The sequence below is a fragment of the Brassica oleracea genome, chromosome C7, assembly GCF_000695525.1.
Source record: "Brassica oleracea var. oleracea cultivar TO1000 chromosome C7, BOL, whole genome shotgun sequence".
NCBI classification, from domain to species: Eukaryota; Viridiplantae; Streptophyta; class Magnoliopsida; order Brassicales; family Brassicaceae; genus Brassica; species Brassica oleracea.
In genome coordinates this window covers 34,668,695-34,673,217 of record NC_027754.1, presented here as the reverse complement: position 1 = coordinate 34,673,217, position 4,523 = coordinate 34,668,695, and positions in this window count along the sequence as shown.

The following is a 4,523-nucleotide window of genomic DNA, read 5'->3' as shown; positions in this document are numbered from 1 at the left end:
AATATTATTATCTTATTATTTTATCGATTTGTGTCATATTTTACACCGGCCCAAGTTGGGACTGATGAAATTTATTAATTTATAGAGATTATTAATTTATCGATTATTAATTTATAGAGGTTTTGCTATATATGTTTATTCGGAAAAAAAAATCAGGTGAGTAAACTTTTATTTATTCAGTTTTATTTGTTTTTTTTGGTCTATTTCTGTGTATTCAGTTTAGTTGGTTGATATGTTCTAACCAATTGGTCCTTGCTTGCCAACCGAACCACAAACCGATTAATGAAAACAGAGAACCGATAATTTTGGTTTGGTCGGTTTCGTTTGCTTAAGTTTGTACCACATGTCCATCGCTAAAACCCAGCGTCGTTGAAGAATGAGAAGTGTCATGTTTGCTACTGGCATTTTCGGGGAAAATGTTGATGTTGAAGAGAAATTATCTGATCTTTTGTTTGCATAAATCTTTAAATTTAGTTGCAGGTGAAGTAAACATACATGTTTAAATTAATCCCATTAGCCACAAGTATAGGTTCTCCTCAGGTTCGTACAATCTCTCAAAGCACCTAATTTGATTGAATTAGTATTTTATTTTCTAGAAGAAAAATTGGTGCATGTTATGCTAATGGTCCAAGGTAATTTATTAAAGGTTGAGTTATTAGGGATTATTTGATCTTGGGACGACAATGAATTCCACAAATCCATATGTTGTATGCTTCCAGCTACTGAGATTCACTCAATTTAATGAAAACATTAATTTTTTCTCGAAAATTTTGACCTTTTAGCTTGTCCATTTAATACTCGTTTAAAGCATGTTTTCGAAATGAGTTAACGTACATTGGAATTATAAAATGTCAACTGATGTAGATTCTATGCATTGTGCTCTTATCGTAATCTGATTTTCCTTACTTGTGTACTCTTCCAAATTTGCCTTCACACACATATTTTTGTGTTCATGTTAGCAAGTCTTGGAAGCAATGATGATTATGGCTTCGTCTTATCTCTGATTATACTTACGATAGTTATTCTGCCTTTTTTGACATGTCCTTTGTAAATACACCTTTGATCTGACCTCTGTTGCTTGGAAAATACCAAAATTCCACATGCAAAAACCCATCTCGAAACTATTTTCTTCCTTCTCTTATTTACTCTGTTTCGTTCTCTCCACTGCTCTGACCTGTGTTTTCTTTAAGTCATACAACCATCACAGCCAAGCTGTGACCCCCCCCCCCCCCCCAACTCTGCCATCACGCCATCGCTCACCATGACCTTACCACCACTTCTCCAATAACTTTCATTAGACTCACCCTGAAACTTTGGCATTTCCATTTTTGTTGCTTTCTATAACTTCTAAAAATTGACTCAAAAAGAGTCTTGATGATCTACCAAAGTCCTTCACATATTCAATGGCACTTTCTCCAGTAAGCAAAGAACTTTAGTGACTGCAACAACATAACTGAGTAACGATCCATTCAAGGGGGTTTGTAAAAGTATTCTCTCAGTCAAATTAATGATAGGAAAGATTTTTCCATTCATTGTACTGACACCTACTCGCAGAAACAGACCTTTGTAACGCTGTTCTTTTCCTCAAAAGTTTCTGTGCCATCAGTTTTGGTGAAAGATGTTTGAAGTTCTCCCCACCTGAATTATAATATTTGAACGTTAATATATTCAACAAAATTCTTGTTAAAAGTAAGTTGTCGACATCACTCCATATTCATCCTTAATTCGACCTTACCCTAGAGGTTCCTCCTTAAATCACAGTATGCTTCGAAGTTTTCAAACAAATGCAATCTGTTTGCGCTTCCAATGCTGATGCAGAACTTCCATGACACCATCAAAGACTCCTCTTCTACCTAAATAATGAAACAGATACATATTGAAAATTGTGTAAACCAATCTGGTAGCCATTAAAAAAGGAATACGAAGATGCGAATAACAGATCTGGTGGCTCCTACCAAGAGCCAAGCTGAGTCCGATTCTTCTCAAGTATTTTCTTTCCTCATTAATCAGTATCTCAATGTCATCGCCACGCTCAGATGGTTTCCATACAGAACTAAATTTAAAGAACTCTGGTATTGATTTCTCTATCATTGATTTCAGCTGCAATAAAAGGAGAGCAACCCCTCGGAAATAATACTCAATTGGGCCGAATCTGCATAGCATGTTTTTTTGGTCCTGATTTAAGTTTCCCACCTTCCGAAAGAGAAGAATTATATTATATATTTATATATTTAAATGTATATTTACTTATATTTCGTATATTGTATATTTATATATTTAAATGGTAATAATGTGATTTAATGTAATAAGGTAATAATAGTAGTAATGATGCCACGTGGCTTCTTTTCGAATAATGATTTTATGCTGATGTGGACGCTCTATGGAGCTTCAAAAGGTTCCTTTTATTAGTATAGTATATTTAAATGGTAATAATGTGATTTAATGTAATAAGGTAATAATAGTAGTAATGATGCCACGTGGCTTCTTTTCGAATAATGATTTTATGCTGATGTGGACGCTCTATGGAGCCTCAAAAGGTTCCTTTTATTAGTATAGATTAAAAAAGATCTTTTATTTATGTGTCAATCAATTATGTAGTTAATTAATCATATGTGTTAGCCTCACATTGAAATTGAAAAACATGTCGGTCCAATTCGATTTTTATATCTCAATATAAACATTTAATACCAACTATATGATATCATATGATATTAACTAAAGCAAGGTGGCTATTTATTATATATTATTTCCTTAAATATAGTAATTAATTATTTTAAATAATGAAGATTTGCTAATAATTTGTATGCTTTCTATCATTTTTGTTTAATTTTTTACTATTAAAATAAATGATACAATTACATTAATCATATATTAAAATTTAGATTTTTTTGTATGTATTGTATTTTGAATTTTCAAAATGAGTATAAATTACTAAAACTGTTAAAAGTCTCACGTAAACTTTTGTGATCAATGTTTAAATTTTTTTCTATAATAAGATATAATGATAATAAAATCGTATAAATAAATAATTTTATTTTAATAGGTTTTTATGTCAATATATATATATATATACTTTATATCGTTTAAATTTAATTATATATCATATATGATAGATAAGATTGATTGTTTTGATTTATTTATTCTAAAATGGTTGCGAATAAACAAGAGCGGTCATTTGATTTATATATGCAAGTCAATTTATTACATACTGGTAACTGATTTCTTAGTTATTTAATATATAATTATTATTTTATTATTTCATATTATGCAGAAAAATATAAAATAATTATTTATTCTGCACAAGGCGCAGATCTTAACCTAAGTATGTATCTCTTTAATAATTTTGAATCTTAAATATTTCTAAATCTCAGGCCAAAATAAAAGAAAAAAAATGAGAATAAACTCAAAAATCAATATTTATATCGAACAATAACCAAAATGACACAAAAAAGAGAAAAATATCGAAGATAGATAGGATTGACACGTGAACGTAAACTTCTCATAATCATAATTAACTTTTAAATTGCTAAATCATGATATAAAACTGAGATGACATAGTTTCATTGTAACCAAATAGTATGCATGAGATTCTTCGATCTAAACGTTAGGTATTTATTCTATAAATAATTTTTTGACCTAAAATATTTTTAAAAATGAGATCAGTTCATTAGTAAACAAATTATGTAATTAACAAAAAAGTTTTTAAAAAATTGTTTAAGGGCCAAATATATTAATTCGATTAATAATATACATTTTTTTTCCATACGATATTTCTTAAATAATTTTCATATAAATTTACCGGCGCATGTCTTATTGTAGTTGACATAATAAAAACACACTTTCTTGCAAAGAAATCTGCTTGTTAGTTACTGGGTTTGGTTTCATACACTACTTTGGCTCATACAAACATACAAACATTATTCATCTTCATTACCAAACTTTTGCCATATATTTTCCATTAAATCAGCTTTCAAACGATCATGCTTTTCTGTATCTCGAACTTCTCTGTGAATGCCTAACATATCACCGACATGGATACTTTCTCTTCTTTTCACCTTCGAACTTCTGCTTGACTCTCCTGACTCGAACTCAGATGTATCAATTTGAGTGTATCCGTGTCGTTCGTTCTCTACTATCATATTGTGTAATATGACACAAGTTCTCATTATCTTTCCTATCTTTTTCTTGTCCCATAGTAGAGCTGGGTTTTTAACAATTGCAAACCTCGATTGCAATACTCCAAAAGCCCGTTCGACATCTTTTCTGGTGGATTCTTGACGTTCAGCAAATAGCTCTGCTTTAGGACCTTGAAGAAGTGGGATGGATTAGATAAATGTTGCCCAATTCGGATAAATTACGTCCGTAAGGTAGTAGGCCATACGATAAGTGTGGTTGTTGACCTTGAACTTAACTTTAGGTGCTCGACCTTGTAAGATGTCATCAAAAACTGGTGACCGATCAAGAACATTGATATCGTTGAGGGTACATGGTAATCCGAAAAATGCGTGCCATATCCAAAGATC